The following is a 21,566-nucleotide window of genomic DNA, read 5'->3' as shown; positions in this document are numbered from 1 at the left end:
TTCAATAAATTCTAATCTATGAGATCATTTGTAGACTTCCACATACCTTTGGAAATATTTTTTAAGCCAAAATACAACTATGCCATTTCCAAGAGAATTTGAGCTGGACTCCCGTGGTAGAAATGCCTTCAAATTATGGGAATCACCATCCATCATAGTCATCTTATTATGGATTCTCCATTAAGTCTGTTGCTATGGTGGTTCTCTACAAGAGACTGTAACAACCATGGGAATCCCCCTGAGCTTGACACACCATGCACATCAATGCCAAAATCTAATGCCACTAACCTCAATGCTAATCTGGTTGACATCAATGCCAACACACTTGTCACCACTAGCCACCCAGATAATTCCAACTGTCCAACAATCTCCCCCTTTGGAATTGATGGAAACACCTCATCACTTCTCCATATTGATGGCCAATCCTCATGTTTCTTCCATACTTCTCCTTGCATGAGACACCAATGGATTTCTCTCCTCTACATGGGCCATCATAACTTCTCCAATAAGTTTCTCTCCCCCTTTGACATCAATGGAAAAGGGATACAAGTTACTTCTTATCCTCCTTACAATTACTAACCGAAGGGTTTGGTTGCTGATGTGCATTTTTCTCTGCAAACTTCTCTTCTAAATGGCTCATATCTCTAATGAGGCCCTTTAAATCTATAATCTAGGAGAATTTTCACTCACCATGGGCAAAGAAACCTACAATACTAAACACCAAAAAAACAATTCCTTGTTCCTTTCTTGTAGCTATTGTTGCTCTATAAATTGGACATACGTGATATGCTCCCCCTAAACATATACCACCTCTACATAGAATAATCCTCCAATTTTGAACAACTTAGGGTTGTTGGCTGAATACTTTCTCTGTCAATGCATCTTTTTTTACCAATTAAAAATAAATTGATATAAAATTAAATTGATCGTCATATTGCTACTACATGTAAATACCAATCATTAGTGATGCATTTCGACTTTCTCTTCACTGTTGCTACTACTAATTAGACTATGCTCACTTCTCCTGAGTAGTTTGATCTACAAATATTCTCCCCATGAGACCATACTTCTACACATATGGATTGTTGCTTATGTAATACTGCTTGCACCAAGAAATTGATACAAATCAAATATTGTACTAGGAAAAATCTTATGACTCCCTCTCAAGAAGAAATGTTCATTTACACCAAAACTTTTCTCCACCTAAACCCAAGACTACCAATTGACATATAGATACCAATTGACAACTAAGGGACATGCAAATTTTGTACCAATTCTGTTCATGAACACCAGATTGTTAGGCATAATCGAATTCACCACTTCAATGAAATAAGGGTATTTCACCCAAGGTGAAAACATTTCATTTACTTAGCAACCTTTCTTCCTGAGGTTGAAAATTATTTCCTGCTACTACTTACTAAAGTAGATCCCCCTGAGTCAATGGCAGGGAAGCTTTTAAGGACAATAAATTATCTTAAAGTTTATAAACCTTGGCGAATCTTACTAGTCCTTAATATGCAAATTGTAAAATATTTGGTGATACTTTTGTAAAAATATTCAAATTTCTAATGATTTTATATAGACTATATGCAATTTTGGCCATTTTTAAGGTAAGATAATTTTATCCTATAAACTTTAGGTGAATCAATTTTAGAAAAAATTAAAATTAACGAATCTTTTTTTTGAAAAATAAGAAAAATTAGCCCATTTATGAATATTAGCCCCTAAAATTTTCCTTGGTCAAGGGTATTTGATTTCTTCCATTTTCTTCCTTGCTTCTGCATGGAGACTGAACCTGTGGAGTTGACTTAACTGTGGGCATCTTTCCATTCCACACTTCTATTGTAACTCATCTTATTATCACAACATAAAGTGTTGTGAACTCCCCCTAAAACCAAGTTGATTGCATTGTCCTCTCCTTCCAATGTTGATACATTTGAAATAAGAAAATTCATTATCATGGTCATCAAGGGGAATCAATCATACCTCTAATCATTCAGATGCACCTCTCTACCTATTCCTTATAGCTTCCTTCATCTTATTTATTTTGCCTCACTTTGATGCAATTCTCTTCTTTCAATGAAGAGAAATAGAGTATCTACTCCCACAGAGTAGATTTTCCTCATTTTTCTTCCATACCTTTAATGGTAGTGTCCTTGAAGAAGAATTTCCTTCTAGCTTCTCTTTTTCCCTTATGTCGGAATTTTCGCGCTTACACATGGCTAGAGGGCACTCCTCCTTTGTTTCCTCCTTCTACACCCAAGTCCTCTTGCAACCTTTCAGATTTAATTGTGAGGATGGATTAACTAGGCTATTGCCGCTCTTTATTTCCAGAAGCCTACACTCATTATAGATGGTACTCATAAGGGTTTCAACCACTAGAATATGAGGATTATCCTTCTTAGTCTCTCTTTGATTTTTCTTCAAATAAAAATCAGCTCCTTAATGATTTCTTCCTCTATTTCTCAGCATTTCCCTTTGACATGTAGCGTTGAAGACAAAATCATATTCCTCTGCTCTATTGTTCTATTTTGTCTTCAAATCTTGAGTTGTTACATGTGCATGCATATGCTGAGAAGTAAGCTTTGTCCTTGTATATCAACAGTTTGTTTCCTTATGTCCAAAGTTACCATAATTTTAACATTCAATATGGCTTAAGAATGGAGAAAAAAGATTGTTGTAGTTGGTAGTATTCCTATCAGAAATTCCCTCATGGCTAGTATACATTCTCCTAGAGACTTTGTATATTCTTGGGTTGTTTCTACCCAACACATTTTGTTTTCTTGCATTCCATCTAGAGTCTATGGCTTTATATCCAAATTTATTGCAAGAAAAACAATAACCATGAAAAGGTTTTTCAGAACTAAAGATAACTTTTCCCTGACATCATTGTCCCTGAGAAGGAAAGGACTTTGTTGGTTATTCATGTGCCTTCCACTACTATTTGAATTTATATCTTGAGAAATTATGTGTTGCTACTACTTCCTCTATCTATTACTCTCTCTTCCTTCATGCTCTTGCTCAACATCCTATTGTTGCTTCTTCCCTTGTTTCTACTTAACATTCTGCTACTGTAGTTGACCAACAACCTCTTTTATTCTACTATAATTTAGACCTTCAACTACCTTATTGGATATTTAATCTTATTTTAGACCCAAAATATCCTTTATTATAGGGTATCTTTTCATAGCAATCATATCATCCAAAACCTTCCTGCTCTCCTCAAGCTTATGGTATTGAGACAAATTTTTTCTTGCCCTTTCTAGGTCATGTCTCAATGAGAATACTTCATATTGTAGTCCCTTATAGTGAAATTATCTATCATTTAGTTGAATGGTCAACATATCATTCAAAATACTAGCCTCTTCTTGTTGAGCATTTAAATCTATAACTATTTTTCTCAACTCATCATTCTCAAAGACATAATCATGCAACTTGATGCAAGAGCATTTAGACCTAGTTAGCAATGTGATGGTATGATCACATGTTGTGGCTAACAAAGGGTTAGAAGACAAGAGATTAATTAATTTTATTAATTTAAATGTATGAGAGTGTTTTATTTGTTGTCAAAATCTAGGCAGAAAAGGGTATAAGTAGCTAATTGATCCTCCCTGCGTGGAGATCAGGCCAAGTAGTTAGATTATCTGGTTTGAATAGGATATGAGGGATGTGAAATCTTAAATTAGCATTTGTTTGAGAAAAGAGTGGAGTGAAGATATTCTTTAGGGAAGAATGAGAGATTTCTGGATCTGAACTAAATGGGTTCATGAATCCACATTTTGTATAAATTGTAATCTTTTGGAATGAGTGAGGGGGTTAGATTCTGATGGAAAGATAGGATGGATGAGCGAGGGAAAAACTGAAATATTCAAGTGTGACTGTTTCTTCTGTAAATATTTGTCAATATGAATACAGTGTGGATTGTGTATTTCTTTGTGTAATTTAGTATTGAGTGTGTTTATAACTTTTAGTCTTTGGATTAAGGATCTAAGAATTATTGTGTTTTTTGATGCTCAGAATATAGGATAAGAGTGTGTGTTCTGTATATAACGCAGAAAATTGGTTGATGTGGATTATCCCTACCAGATTAGCAGATAGAGAATGAATGAAGAAATGAATCATCATTTATCACAGGTTTTATCAATGGTGATCTGCTTGTGAGAAGATCGTAAGCGTTCTCTAATGAATGTGCATGTGGTTTAATACAGGAAACAAACCCGAAACATCAAAAGACTGAGTTGACTGATAATTTATGAAGAAAACCAAAAATAAGTCAGGACTGTCCATTGGCTAACAGATCCAACCGCGATCAGCAACTGCGGGGGTAGGACTGTATGGATTTCTTGATCGTGGTTGAACCCCCACACTCGCTCCTAGCTGTCATTCTCATATTCAAACTCTGAGGTCACAGTCGATTGTGGGGGTTAAGCCCGTTTTTAAACCGTGTTCTAGTTGAAGTCCCGCAAACGGTAGATTTGATGGTATCTTATATCCAACAAATATCGCGTCATAGAGTGATCGAACTTTAATTTCAAAAACAGACCCGAAAATCTATACATCAAGGATTTATATTCCTTATTGGCTCCGTAAGGGTGGGTAAACATTGCACAAGATTCTCGTCCAATATCGTTGTTAACCATTGGATCAAGTGTGTTTTAATCAACAGTGGAGGATCGCCAATTAGTTTTGTTGATCGGGTGAACCAACAACAGCTGGATTGAAAGGTAAGATCAACGGCGGAGAGTTAACGTGATAACGTTTGTGGAAACGTTAGACCTGATATGTTATCAATGCGGGTTAAATCTATTTGAGATCTGTTCGGATGTAGTGAAAGTGGGACCGGGCTTGTTTATAGGTTATGTCTTTTTTTTTCATTGATCGGGTGAATAGTCGGGTTTTCTATTGTTTTAGGTTCTGATAATTTGATGGGGGTTTATTAAGATTAAGTGAACAGGGATTTAATTAGTTTTTAATTCTAAATTTATGAAAGGGTGTAACATTGCTTCACTTTGGAGGTTATGTGGGAATAACTCATAGGTCCATATGGGATTTTTAAAGGATGTCAGTATCCTGGCATCATTTTTGGTATCAAAGCCAGACCAATGCTCTATGGAGTTTGGTTGAAGGGCTGAATTTTATTCTTAGCAAGTAGCCGTGATAAAGAAGTGAATGAAGCAATTTCAACAGAGAAACTATAAGGAAAAAGTCTTGGGATGATCAGAAGAACATTGGAGATACCTGTCAGAATTCTTAATTAGAGGAAGTTTGATATTCTGTCAGAATTGTTGAAATCTGGGAATTACTACAAGATATTGCAAATTTGGTAAGAAGATTTATTTTGTGATTTTACAGAGATTTGTTTTGAATGTCTGAAGAACAACAAGGGAGTGAAATTTCAGAGGAGAAGATGTTTTCCTTTCAGGAAAATGAAATTTCCATGTAAGTTGATTGAATTATTGGTTTGATTTAAAAGGTAAATTGAAGTAAAAGGTTTTGAATATTAAGTCAAATAGAAGAGTGGATTGTTATGACTGAAATCATTTAAATGATTTGGAGAATTTTAGTGATTAAGGATTTCTTAAAGTATTGTTGAAGACAATGATATTGATGGTTGAAAGAACAGAGATTGGGTTTGATAGATCTGAAAGAAGAACCACTACAAGGAATGAATTTTGGAATTTGCAGAAGCAAGATAGGATTTGCTTACAACAGATTATCAGAAGGAATTTGTAGTGTGTCATGAATTTGTAAATATAGGTGAATTTCAAATTGAATCTTAATTGTAAGATGAAGAATAGTTGTTGATTGTATGGAGTCTTTTGAATGGATAAGTTTAAATGAAATAGTGAACAGATGAATCATTTGGCAAAGATTTAACTGATGGAATGGGAATTAGTTTTAAGAAATCTTTGAAGGAAAATTGGTAGGTTTGAAAGGTACTTTGATGTATCTTGAGATAATATTGTACAGGTCAATGGAAGCAACGAAATTTCTAGAAGGTAGAATGAATTGTATCAGCATCATAACACATGAGCTATGTTAAAGAAGATGAAGCAAGAAGAACTCTAAGATGAGTAAAGGTGACAGTACCCAACAATAAATGAAATTATTGAAGGAAATAAGGAAGTGAGCAATTAAAGATGCAACAGCCTAGAGCAAAGAGTGTTCAAGAGATGCTGAGAACAACTTCCAACTACGATTGGGTAGAAGTTGTTGAGGCAGCTCCACAATTGTGATTGTGGGTAGAGTTGTCTTAAAGATAACAATTCCATCAATAGGAGTGTTGGGTAGAATTGCTAGTCAATGAAAGGTTTGAGAACATAACCAATAGATGCCAAAAGGCTAAACTCAGAAAAGTTTGGTCAGGCATGAAGGAGACTTGTTACAGATGAAAGAAAGGCCTAGTTGCAACTCACCAGTGAAAAAGGAAATTTCACCAGAGGAAGAAATGGAATTTACTATTGATAGTCATAACACGGGTACAGAGGAAAGTTACAGATAGAGAAAAAAGAGTGCCAAAGCAGTTGGACTCAAAATAATGAGTAAAGAAGAAATGGACATAGAGTTGGCTAAGATGAAGGTAGAACTCAGTCATTTGAAGAATCTGGTACAAAAAGGAATTAGAGAAGACTTGAAACGGGGAATTTATGTGGGGAAAAGAGTTAAGTGGCCTGTCAAAGAATTTTTTGCTGAGAAATTAATGCTTCGAAAAGTTGACGATGAAGGAGTAGAATACATTTGTGAACTAGAGAAAGGATCTCTCCTTGGGAAGGAGATAGTGATGATAGTGACGAAGAGATGATCTATACAGATCAGCATGAGAGAAAGGTGTTGGTAGCATCTTCACAGGAAAGAGAATCTCATAATTTTGGGATTAATTATTTGTGTGAATGTAAAGTTGTAGGTATGTAGCCAAATGAAATTGACTCTGTGAAAGAGGCAGAGACAAGAAAAATAGAAAAGGAGATGCAGGAAGACTTTCAAGACTTTGATTGGTGGAGAAAATTAAAAGGTATGAGTAAATTGTTGTGTCTTCTCCTAGTGAAAACTTATTGGATCATGTTAGAAGGAATATTAACATGGATAGAAAACCAATGGAAAATGGACAGAGGGAGAGAAGCTAGTGCATTATAGGGTTGTGAACTGAAGAGAAGCGAAGCTGACACAAAGAACTCAACTGAAGAAGTTAAGTCAAGGAAATCTTTGAAAGACCAAAGTCTTATCATATAAGAGAAGGAGACATTGTTGTCTTATTTGGATAAACTGAGTGCTGGAGAAAATTGTGAAGGATAAGAGGATGTTATGCAGACTTCTGATGAAATTGTCAAGCAAATTCAAGAAGCTACAATCCCATAAGTTTTCTTTGATGAAAAGGAAATCAGAGATGTTGAGGAAGATTTTCTCAATAACTTAGTGAACTATCCGAATAGTTCAAAGGATCATGAAGGTCTGGTCAATGAGAGTTCAGATGAAGAGCCTTGTATTTTTGAAACTGACATGATGTGTATATTTTTAGGTTTGATAGGTGATGAACAACAATTGGACAATGTGCTTATGCATGTTGATGAAGAAGTGAAACTGTTTGAGGAAATAGTTGAAATAGAAGGATATTTTAAGCTTGTATTTAATACTTTTGAGAATGATGGCATTGACAGGGAAATTGTCATGACTAAGGAAGCTAAAGACAAACAAATGGAAATTTGTGATGATAACCAGAATGAAGTATCTTCAGAAGAAGATCTAGACAGTGTGGAAAATGTGAAGGAATCTATGATGATGTTGACAAATACAGAAGTTCAGGAATTTTGTGATTTTAAAGTGGATTATTTTTATGAATCTGTAAACCATGATGAAGCTTTAGAAAACCATAATTTCGTTTCTGCTGTAGGTGAAGATGAAAAAACATTAATTAGTTGTACAAAAGGTGAAAGGATACTTCACAATGATATATTTCAGGAGAATTTAATTCTTGAATTGTTGAATGACATTTTTGTGTCAAAATAGGGAATATTCTGTAATGAACAAGAAAGTGCTCAAATGAAGTTTATTGACAGTTTTATAAATTTTGTAGAGGATTAGTATAAGGACTTGATGGCAGAGTTATCTGTGGAGACAGAAATCCATAGTAACTTTAAATCTGATAATTGTGGCAGAAATTCGGTTTTATATAGGAAAGAGGAGTCATATGCAAATGATATGCTTATTGGAGATGAGGGAAGATTCAAATTACTAGAAAAGTTATTAGATGAACCTGATAAGATAAAGGGGAAGATTATCTTTAATGATAATGAAAGGGAAGTTGTAGAGTACAAGCAACAATTTGTAAATGGCAAAGGTGAAGAAGAATTGGGCAGAAATTTCATAATTTCTATGGTAAGGGAGAATGTACAGTAGACAGATGTCAGTGGAGTTTAGCTAAGAACAAATTGTAAAGAGGAAGTTGAGAAAGTGTGGAAGATGAAGTCAGTTAAGAAGAGAGACAGCAAGGAAGAGAAATTAACAAAAGAAATTTGTATCAACAAATAAAGTGGACAGCAACAACATAAGATTTGGAATCCTAGAAAAACAGAAGTGACAGAGGCAGAAGAAATGAATCAGCAGCATGATGGAAGTGATGACCAATTACAAAGTAAAGTTTGGGATACTGGATGATCAGCAAAAGAAACACATGACCAGGAGGTCATGAAAACTTTCAACTTTGTGAGTCTCATGCAGGAACATTTAGACCTAGTCAGCAACGTGATGGTATAATCACATGTTGTGGCTAACAAAGGGTTGGAAGATAAGAGATTAATTAATTTTATTAATTTAAATGTATGAGAGTGTTTTATTTGTTGTCAAAATCTGAGCAAAAAAGGGTATGAGTATCTGATTGATCCTCCCTGTGTGGAGATCAGGCCAAGCAGTTAGATTATCTAGTTTGAATAGGATATGAGGGATGTGAAAGCTTAAATTAGCATTTGTTTGAGAAAACAATGGAGTGAAGAGATTCTTTAGGGAAGAATGAGATATTTCTGGATCTGAACTAAATGGGTTCATGAATCCGCATTTTATATAAATTGTAATCTTTTGGAATGAGTGAGGGGGTTACATTTAGATGGAAAGATAGGATGGATGAGTGAGGGCAGAACTGAAATAGTCGAGCGTGATTGTTTCTTCTGTAAGTATTTATCAATATGAATACAGTGTGGATTGTGTATTTCTTTGTGTAATTTAGTATTGAGTGTGTTTATAACTTTTAGTCTTTGGATTAAGGATCTGAGAATTACTGTGTTTGTTGATGCTCAGAATATAGGATAAGAGTGTGTATTCTGTATATAACATAGAAAACTGGTTGATGTGGATTATCCCTACCAGATTAGCAGACATAGATTGAATGAATGAATGAATCATCATTGATCACAGGTTTGACCAATGATGATCTGGTTGTGAGAACATCGTAAGTGTTTTATAATGAATGTGCATGCGATTTAATACAGGAAACAGACCCAAAACATCAAAAGACTGAGTTGACTGATAATTTGTGAAGAAACCCCAAAATAAGTCAGGACCGTTCATTGGCTGACAGATCTGATGGTGATCAGCAACTGCGGGGGTAGGAGTGTATGAATTTCTTGATCGTGGTTGAAGCCCCGCACTCGCTCCTAGTCGTCGATCTCATATTCAAACTCTTAGGTCACAGTCGATTGCGGGGGTTAAGCCCATTTTTAAACCATGTGCTAGTTGAAGTCCCGTAAACCGTAGATTTGATGGCCTCTTATATCCAATGGATATCGCGTCATTGAGTGATTGAACTTTAATTTCAAAAATGCACCTGAAAATCTATACATCAAGGATTTATATTCCTTATCGGCTCTGTAAGGGCGATTAAACATCGTGCAAGATTCCCTTTCGATATCATTGTTAACTGTTGGATCAAGTATTCTTTGATCAACGGTGGAGGATCGATGATTAGTTTTGTTGATCAGGTGAACCAACAACCGTCGGATTGAAAGGTAAGATCAACAACGGAGAGTTAACACGATAATGTTTGTGGAAACATCAGACCCGATATGTTATCAACGCGGGTTAAATCTATTTGAGATCCGGTCGGATGCAGTTGAAGTGGGACCAGGCTTGTCAACAGGTTATGTCATTGTTTTTCGTTGATCGGGCGAATAGTCAGCTTTTCTATTGTTTTGGGTTTCGATAATTTGATGGGGGTTTATTAAGATTAAGTGAACAGGGATTTAATTAGTTTTTAATTTCGAATTTATGAAAGGGTGTAACCTTGCTTCATTTTGGAGGTTATGTGGGCATAACTCATAGGTCCACATGGGATTTTTAAAGGATGTCAATATCTTGGCATCACAACTAATCCTTTTGCTTGAGATTTGCCTCTAATAGGTCCTTGATCTCTTTTAGATAAGAGATCATATTGTTTCTAGAGAAGATCCTTTCATTCATATCATTTTATTTGCTATCAAAGTTGCTAGCTAAGCTACCACAGAGATCTAAATTCCTCTTTATGTCCATGGAATCTTCCATAGGTCTAAGGAGTATCCCTTCTTCATGTTAGAAAATTATATATTATAGAGCAATGGAACACATAAAATATTGCAGAAATATAAACACAAAAAATGCATAAAACAAGAGAGGCACAAATATACATGGTTCACCCAATTTGGGCTACGTCCACGGAGAAACAACCAGTCGCTCCTTTAATATTATCTAGCAAACTAAAGAGATTCAACCTACAACAAATTCGTTGTCATTCCCTCTTCGCTCTCACACAATCTCCTCTCTCTTTCTCGCTCAGAATATAGATCCGCATAGACGTAATACAATTCACTCATATATAGCAAGGGGTTACCTTCTAGGTAAAAACCCCTAAATTAAACATAACTTCTACCATCATATCTCCACCTAATGAATGGCCCAGATTGACTACGAAATTACAATAGTTTACAAGGAAATTTTACATCTATTTTTAGCTTCACGGGTGCTACCCTGATCCGATCCAAATAATCATCGTTGCCCCCCTTGGACCCCCTGGCAATGTACATTTTATGGGCGGCATTTCTGCCACATTACAAACTGGGGTCCAGTGCGGCAATACCTTTGAATAAATAAGATAATCAGGCTCCACACCAAACAATCTCCCACTTGGAGACTAATTATAACAACTCCACCACTGCTTCATTTTCTGGAAAATGGCTCCACTTTGGACCTGGCTAATTATCATCTTCATCATCATACTTGAAGACCAATTGAAACTGAGCAGAATCTCAGTTTCTCCCTTGTTATAACTTTTGTTAACATATCTGCAGGATTCTGGCTAGTGTGTATCTTTTCCATCTTCAATTGTCCATCTTCCAAAGTTGATTGTATGAAATCGTACTTGAGTTGTATATGTTTAGCCTTAGAATGAAATGCATATTTCTTTGCAAGATGTATGGCACTCTGGCTGTCACTGTATAACTTTGCCAACTCCTGCTTCTTACCCAATTCATCTAGAAACCTTTGTAACCAAATCATTTCCTTACTAGCCTCTGTAGCAGCAACATACTCTACTTCCATTGTTGAGAGTGCAACAACACTTTGCAGTTTTGAGACCCAAATGATAACTGTTCCACCTATGGTAAACACATACCCTGTGGTGCTCCTCTTGTTATCTCTATCACTTGCCATATCTACATCAACATATCCCTGTAGAGCAATGTTTGAACCACCATAGAATAATTCTTGATTTGTGGTACCTCTCAAATACCTGAGAATCCACTTCACTGCCATCTAATGTTCTTTCCTGGATTGTTCATGTACCTGCTTACAACTCCTACTGCATGTGCAATATCAAGCCTTATGTAGACCATTTCATACATTAAGCTTCCAACTGCTGATGCATATGGAATTTTAGACATATTAGTGATTTCTTCCTGAGACTTGGGACACACCTCCTTACTTAGTTTGAAATGGCTAGCCAAAGGTATACTAACTAATTTTGCATTCTGCATATTAAATCTTTTCAACACCTTTTCTATGTAATCACTCTGAGACAATGTTAATTTTCGATTCTTCATGTCTCTAGTTATTCTCATACCAAGGATTTGTTTTGCAACACCCAAATCCTTCATTGCAAATGAGTTTGCCAATTTTCTTTTGAGTACATTTATTTCCTGCATGTTAGAACCTACAATAAGCATGTCATCTACATACAATAACAATATAATATATCTACCATCATTTTTCTTTTTGAGATAAATACAATGCTCAAAGTGACATCTAGTATAACCTTGTTCAGACATATACCTGTCAAATTTTAGATACCACTGCCTTGGAGCCTGTTTTAAGCCAAACAAGCTCTTCTTCAACCTGTACACTACTTTCTCCTTCCCTTTTACCTCATATCCTTATGACTGCTGCATATATATCTCTTCCTACAAAGTACCATGGAGAAAGGTTGTATTTACATCTAACTGCTCAAGATGCAAAGCTTCAACTGCTACTAGACTTAAAATAGTTCTGATTGAAGTCATTTTAACAATAGGAGAAAATATCTCATCAAATTCTATACCCTTTTTCTGTGCAAACCCCTTCACCACAAGTCTAGCTTTATATCTTTTTCTACCTCCATCTTCTTCCTTCAACCTGTAAACCCATTTATTCTGCAATGTTGTTTTACCTGTAGGCAACCTAACTAAGTCCCATGTCTGGTTATGTGCTAAGGAGTCCATCTCTTCTTTCATGGCTTTCTCCCACTTCTTCCTAGTTTCTACCTGCACTGCTTTTTCATAACATTCTAGTTCACCAAAATCAGTCAATAATACATAATATAATGAAGGAGAGTATCGTTCAGGGGGTCTACTTATCCTGGTAGATCTTATAACACCACTTTCAAGTGTTTGAGGTGCTTGTTGTTGTTGTGGTTGTTGTATTTGTTCTGGTTGTTGATCATTATGATTTTCAAGAACCTTCACTTTTTCTGTGATCTCATCAAGCACTGTGTATTCTCTATTTTCTTTTTCCTTGTTTCTTTTCCTGCATATGATCCTTATACAAAACCTTTTCATTGAATATGACATCTCTTCTCCTAATGATTTTGTGTTTTTCATAATCATAAAAGTGATAACCAAAATCATTAACACCATATCCAATACAGGTACATTTATTTGATTTTTCTTCAAGCTTTGTTCTGTTTTCTTTATTATTGTGGACAAAGGCTTCACAACCAAAAGTCTTTAAAAATGAGTAGTTTACCTTGTTACCTGTCCATGCCTCCTCTGGAATACCACCATCCAAGGAACTTGAAGGCCCTCTGTTTATTAGATAAACAATAGTATCTACAGCATCTGCCCAAAATTGTAAAGGCAATCCTTCTTGCAACCCCCTGCACCTTGCACGCTCCATGATTGTCATGTTCATCCTTTCTGACACACAATTTTCTTGTGGTGTTCCTGGAACTATCTTTTCTCTATGAATTTCATTCTCTGAATAGTACCTATCAAACTCTTTGCTACAATATTCACCTCCATTATCTGATTCAAGACACTTCAACCTTTTTTCCTGTCTCATTTTCAACCAAAGCTTTCCATTTCTTGAAAGTATCAAATACATTAGATTTATTTTGAATACAATAAATCCAGGTTTTTCTGGTTGCGTCATCAATAAAAGTAACATAATAATGAGAGCCACCGAGAGATGATACCTAAGCAGGTCCCCATACATCTATATGCACAAGCTCTAATTTTCCGCTCTTCTTTTCTTTCCCAACTCTGAGGAATCTGGCTCTCTTCTATTTTCCATAAACACAATTCTCACAGAAGTTTAGATCAACATGCTTCAAACCTGGCAACAAATTTCTTGAGTGAAGAATTTGCATCCCCTTCTCACTCATGTCCCCAAGCCTATGATGCCACAATGTCGTATATTCTCCTGTAGAGGTTAAATTATTAACAGAATTAGAAATACCATTGCATAGATACAATGTACCAACCTTTTCTCCTTTTGCTATTACCAGGGCTCCTTTAGTGACCTTCCAGGTTTTATCTGTAAAGGTTGTTACACAACCTTCACCTCCCAACTTCCCAGTTGAAATCATATTTTTTTCAGATCTAGAACATGCCTTACCTCCTTCAACAACCATTTATTTCCATTCTGTTGTTTTATGAAAATTGTACCCATTCCAATTATTTTACAGGATTTATCATCACCCAATCGAACCTGTCCAAAATCTCCTTGAACATAATCATGAAAATGTTTCCTATCAGGTGTGGCAAGGAATGAGGCCCCTGAATCTACCACCCAGGAATCAATAATATTTTATAATGAAAGAATAAAAGCATCTTGCAACATATCACCTATCACATTTGCTTCATGATTGTTTTCTTGTTGCGTGTCTCCTTCTTTTCCCTTCTGAGACTTGCAGTCTTTCTTCAGGTGTCCTTTCTTCCAATATTTCCAACACACTATCCCCGATTTGAACTTGGATCTACCTTTCCTTGACTTACTGCGATATCCTGGGCTCTTTCCTCTTTCCATTTTTCTTCCCCTGGTATCTGCAATCAAAGCATTCCCTGATGTCTCACCGGAGCTTTTCCGTCGCATTTCCTCACTTAGGATTTCACCGAAAACATCATCAAAATTTAAAGTACTAGATCCAGAGATAGAGTTACTAATGGCCATAACTAAACCATTCCAACATTTTGGAAATGAGCATAGAAATAACAGAGCCCTAAATTCATCATCAAAAGTTACCCCTACAGAACTTAACTGACTGGTAACTGTATTAAATTCATTTAAATGATTAGCAACAAATCCACCCTTTGACATCTTCATATTAAATAAACGCTTCATAACGAATACCTTATTTGAGGCCAAGGGTTTTCATATAGTTTGGCCAATGTCGACATTAAACCCTATGTTGTCATTTCCTTTGAAATATTAAAGGCTACTGACGTCGCTAGGCACAGCTGTATTGTTCCAAGTGCCTTTCTCTCGAGAATATCTCATTCTGTGTCTATCATACTCGTCGGCTTCTTTGTCTTTCCACTCAATGGTAGGTACAGATCTTTCTGATATAGATAGTCTTCCATCTGCATCTTCCACAACTGGTAGTTTTGGCCGTTAAATTTTTCAACCCTAAACCTACCATCTTCCGCCATTGCTCCCACTTGAACTAGGAACCCTTCTCTCTTATGAGTTTATCAACTAAATAGACCTTCGACTTTGATACTCGTTGTTAGAAAATTATATATTACAGAGCAATGGAACACATAAAATACTGCAGAAATATAAACATAGAAAACACATAAAACAAGAGAGACATGGATACACGTGGTTCACCCAATTTGGGCTACATCCACAGAGAAACAGCCAGTCCTTCCTTTTATATTATCCAACAAACTGAAGAGATACAACCTATAGCATATCTGTTGTAATTGCCTCTACGCTCTCACACAATCTCCTCTCTCTTTCTCGCTCAAAATATAGATCTACATAGACGCAATACAATTCCCTCATATATAGTGAGGGGTTGCCTTCTAGGGAAAAAACCCTAAATTAAACATAACTTCTACTGCTAGATCTCCACTTAATGAACGACCTAGATTGATTATGAAATTACAACATTTTACAAGGAAATTTTACATCTACTTTTAGCTTCCAGGGCACTGCCCCCAATCCCCCACCACGGGGGCGGGGGGGGTGGGGCTCCAAATAATCGTCGTCGCCCCCCCTGGACCCCCCTGGTGACGTACATTTTACGGGTGACATTGCTACCACATTACAAACTCGGTTCCAATGCAGCGATACCTCTCAATAAAGAAGATAATCAGGCTCCACACCCAACACTTCATCACTACCAGGAGTACTTTTATTTTCTCCTATGGATGAGCACACTTTGGATCCCTCTTCTTCTTCAGTGGATCCCTCATTTTCTAATGCTACTAATGTAGGTATATCTACATCACTCTTGGGTGCAACTTTTGTGCATACTTTAGATACCTCTTTCCCCCATTTTTTACCATTTTACCTTTGAACCTATGAACTTTACATCCTAATTATCATTTTCCTAGTTATATGAAACAACTTTTGTTGTGACATATTATTTTGCCATTTCTGTTAAATATGAATGAAGTGATATTTTTTTGATGGCTAACCAAGGTAAGTGTGGAAGAAGTTCTCTATTTTTTTTTTCTTTCAAGTGTTTGCCATGAGTTAAAGTCCAAAGGATGGAAAATAGTGCTACTAATTCACAAATATTTTGACGATTTGTTGTTACATATCATTGTTGGTACACCACAAGTTGTTGTTACACCTCAATTTATTGTTACACCGTGAGATGTTGTTACACCTCAACTGTCAAGACTGTGGGTACTATTCCACGAGACAACTATCGAGAAGCACGAGTTATATGTGGGCGGTTAAGGCATCTAGGCAATTATGATTTTAGAAAATGATGTAACTTGAATAGGCCTTGTATTTAGAAACTAGTTGTAACAATTTCTATTTTCTTTTAATATTGATCAGCATGAGAATTGTGAGATTCTCATGACTGGTCTATTCCCTATTTTGGGCATGTAAACTTTATAAAAGAATTTAGTTCCATGGAAGGGAACAGAAAGGCAACACGAGATAGTATCTTCATTTTGATTATGTAATTCACAACTATTTTAATACAAGAACATCATTGGTGATGCTTTTGCAGATTCTGCGTTGAATCCTGAACTATTTTGCATTTCATCCATGTGCCCTGCTAGGGAGGAAGGGCCCTCCTCTTTAGCAGGGATTGCAGTAGTATTGTAGAAGTAGATTGATTATTTCTTTCTTGCAAGTGTGAATTCATTGTTGTCACTTTATAATTCTTAGATCAGATTTACTTATGTTTTTCAGATCTCTAGAATGTTGTTACACAGGATTGATTTAAGTTGTAATATTTGACCAACCAATTCTGTCATTAATATGGTGTGTGGCACGCCCTTTTCTTGGTAAAATATGAATTGTGATTTCATTCCTGTAGAATGATTTTGGTTTCTGCATGAGCGTTTAATTTATGCAATTGATTCATCGACATTTGTTTTTGTTCTTTATTTCTATCCTTGGATGTTATGTATCGACACAGATAGTGCAGATACCTTTGAAATAAATAGACCTATCCTGGTTGACAATTAAATGGTTATGGTTCAGTCAATTGAACAGTGATTGAACCGACACAACATTTTGTTGTTGTTTCTGTGGAAGGCCATTGACGATATAGTCAGCCAAGTGTGTTTTTTTAATATAGTGTTTCTAGTGCACAAGTGTTGGGTAGTAAGACAAGAGGTAAGAACCTACACATCGCTCTAACATACCTGGGCGGGCTCATCACTGTGATCATTAGGACACTTAGGGTGTGTGAAATCTTTGGATTTTCTTTATATGTGTTTTCATCTTTACAGGTGATTGGGGGTAACACAAGAGGTAATAACCTACACATCGCTCTAATATATCTGAGTGGGTTCATCACTATAGAAGTTGAGACAATTAGGGTGTGAAATAAATACACATAGGGTCCATGTGTAACGTGTAGGAGTAGCAGAGATAACAAAACAAAACCACTCTAATAAAACATAGGAAAAACGGGTCATAAAAGGAACAAGAAGAGCACAAATTTGGGGAGAAAAACATTTATTCAGGAACTAATCTCAAAATAAGAGAAAAAACAGTCAAACCCACTAAGGGATATAAGGAAAATAGGGCCAAAAAAATTGTTACCCCCATAATAAGGCCAGGAGCATCTGGTTCCTCTATCTCTAGACCTCATCATCCTCAAGCTAGTGTACCCACTCCCAAAACTATAGGCTCAATTCAAGAACAAGAGTGGGGGACTACTGGTCAGGATTTTAGGTTTGAAGACCAAGGGGAAACTAGTGGGAAACACCAAGGGTATGGATCAGAAAAAATTCATTTACTTATCAGTATCTAGATTCAGGAAGCATGGTGAAACAGCCAAACCCGAAGCAGCCTGAGCTATCATATCACAAATCTTCACCCACAGGACAGTCACCTAGACGGTCTGAAGGAGACTCATCACAGCAAGATTCAGGAGGATCAACAATGGGGACAACAATAAAAATAAAAACAAAAATAAATATGCCATCATTACTACCTTTGAGTTCCCAATAATTGATATAAGGGGTAAAGATCCCATCAAAAACATTCATTTGTCAGGTCTTTCATCTTTTCAAGGAATGACTGTAGAAGACCCTGACACCTTCTTGTTTAAATTTGATCTCTTGTGCATGAGCTATGATTATACTTTGGATGATCAAAATCTAAAATTGTTCCCTGCTACTCTAAAAAGAGCAGTACTGATATGGTTTATGGGACTAGGCTTTGCTACTATTCGAACATGGGGCCACATGAAAGAGACATTCCTATCTAAGTGTCAGGACTATTGTCGAACCAGGGACTTGAGGGAAGAAATATTTAGGATGACACAGAAGGAGGAAGAAAGCTTGGAGGATTATGTGGAATGATTCCATTATAACTTGCATAGATCTAAACATAGTGATTTAGATCCAGAAATCTTCAAGACCATATTCATAAGGGAAATGAGAGATCACTGCCTTAACACCCCGAATCTACTAGGGAAAGGAGACATATCTCAGGAATCCTTTGATGAGATAACAAAGCTATACATAAGATGCTCGAGAGGTTCATCGAGAGGAAGAAGCATAGTACGGGATGCCTCTGTCAGAATATAGAAATCTGGAAATGGAGGTGTGATGAGGGCTAAGATTGGAAATTTGTTTGAGAAACTTAAAACTGATCTCATCGGTACCTTGTCTACTCAAATAATGATGATGCAAGTAAAGAAAGAATAGGATGAAGATGATAGAGCTTTAGTTGTGTTCTTCCTGAAATGCAGGGAGAAACATTCCTTGAAGGAATGCATATTAAACAACATCATCTTGTGCAACATTTGTGATCTAGATCATTCTACAGTTCACTGCCTGGAGTTTCCCACACTGGAAGCGGTGCTCAAAGAATCAAGCGAGGAATTTTAGTCTTCCTATTTTATGTGATATATGAAACCATGCAAACCACAAACCCAGGGTGTGTCTCAAGACTTCTCTTCTTTTAATCCATGGAATAATACATATAATTCTCAACAATTTCTGTGGAAATATTCTACTCCTTCTCCAGCACAATTTCCTTCACCTTGGAACCAGTGGTCTCCCTCTCCACCTTTCTCAGAATTGGATGGGAAATTCCCTTTGTCTAGCCCCTCCTGCAATACCAATGCAACAATAGTTACAGCTACCACCTCTTCAAACACCTGCTACTACACCTCCTATATGAACCCAATTAACTGTGCATCCTAATCCTAACCCAAACAATAAGGAAACCTAGAACATTGAGGCCCCAACTACCTTTCAGACTTATTATATCACTCCTGTTGGATGTAATGAAATTCATCTTCGGTCAGGGAAAGTGATTAACCCAAAACACTCTCTTATTATCACTGAAGAAGAGTGTGAGTCACCCAGAGAAGATACCACAGATCTTGAAACTGTTGTCACACCTATAACAGCTAACTCGGGAAGGACTGTTGCGCCTGTAACAACCAATTCGAGTAAAGTTGATACACCTGTAATAGCTAACTCGACTATGATAACTAAGGATCCTTCGTATCCCCAAAGATTAGCCAAAGTTGGGATGACTTCACAACCAGAATTTGATTTCCTTAGGGAGTTGAAAAATTTACACATACGGATTCCTCTACTGCAGGCTATTAAATATGTACCTATCTATGAAAAAACAATAAGAGATTTATGTGTTAAAAAACCTAGGAGGAAGCCTAAGGACCCTGCTACTATTCATGTGATGGGAAAGTTGTCTGAATTGATGACTGATCAGCCTCTCTTAACCAAATATAACGATCCAGGAAATCCCATGGTCACTGTTTACATCGATGACAAGCCCATTACCAATAGATTGATTGATTTAGGGGCATCCATTAATGACGATCCATTTTGAATATCTCCCCCCCCAGCAATTGACCTGACAAGATGTATGTCATAGGGTTGCAATCCGAAATGACAATGGTATTTCAGAGTAGGATATAATGGAGAAATCTATGTACATCTTGAATGGAAGCCAAAGCTAGCTTCTCCACGTAAGAATACTTAACTTCCATATCATTGAGATTACAACTCAAATAATATATCGAATGCTCAAACCCATCCTCTTCTTGGACTAAAACCATAGCAATGGTTGTATCTGCAGCAGTGAGATACAGGAAATAGTCATTCTGATCATTAGGGGAATACGTTAATGATGCTCGGATTGGGGTATCTTAGAGAGTATCAAAGGAAGCTTGCGCAACCTGGTCCCAATGGAAGGGAGTTCCCTTTTTCAAAAGATGAGTAAATCCCTTAGCCATTTTGGCATAGTTGGGAATGAATCTCCTTAGAAAGTTAGCCTTCCCTTGGAGGATCTGTAATTGAATTAAATTGGAAGGTGGAGGCAAATCAAGAATTGCCTTAACCTTTAAGGGGTTGAGTAGAATTCCTTCTTTGGACACTACAAAACCAAGTAAACGACCAAAACCAACACAAAATACACATTTATGTGGATTGAGTCAAATTTTGTAGTGTCAACACCATAAGAAGATGGCTCTCAAATGTTGCAGGTGAGTTTTCTATATGTGAATGTGCCCCAGGGACAAATAAAGGCAGTTTTAGATTGGTCTTATAGGTGGATATTGATCTTATTATAGCCGGAAAATCCATCCATAAATGAAAATATTTCACAAGCGGCACATTCATCAATTATCTAGTCGATAAAGGGAGTGGGATAGTTGTATTTTGGACAAGCATGATTAACATCCCTATAATCAACACACACTCGTATTGTTCCTTGTTTCTTCATGACAGGAACAATATTGGAAACCCAATTGGTAAGAGGAACGGGGTATATGAAACCAGCATGCAAAAGTTTTTCAACTTCTGCTTTTATGGCAGCAGCCTTCTTCGGATGAACAGGACGGAGGCACTGTCGTACTAGCTTGACATCAGGATACATTTTAATATTGTGTTCAACTATACTAGAATCAATACCTGGCATTTCCTCATATGACCAAGCAAATATATCACGAAATTCACGAAAAAGAGCACGGTAAGTTTCAAGTTTTGATGGAGAACAAGATTTGCCAACATGGATGTTTTCTACAATTCCAGGTTTGGTCGAAATATCAATAGAAATGGTTTCTTTAATATTATATAAGTTTCGTTTGGAATTGATTATGTCTATAAATAAAAAAATTTGAAAGGAAATCAACAATTGAAGGGCGATTTAGTTCATTTGGAATATCTTCTAGGTGACCTGGAAGATGGGATCAATGATGATAATCTACCCATGGTTCTTGTTCTATCATCATTGATTGGATGATTCCTTCATCAGTATAAAATGTACGTGAAAAATGATCAGAGAAAGTACCATATTCTAACGAACGGTCAAGCCATACAATCGGTGATGACAGATTTGGATTTGCTGCGTAAACCAAAAAGATTGATTCCTATGTGAGCTCAATTGGGCTTAGCGGC

This window comes from Pinus tabuliformis, chromosome 1_2 (assembly GCF_031772625.1).
Source record: "Pinus tabuliformis cultivar Carrire ecotype Pingquan chromosome 1_2, CPIR1, whole genome shotgun sequence".
NCBI lineage: Eukaryota > Viridiplantae > Streptophyta > Pinopsida > Pinales > Pinaceae > Pinus > Pinus tabuliformis.
This window is presented reverse-complemented; position numbering follows the sequence as displayed.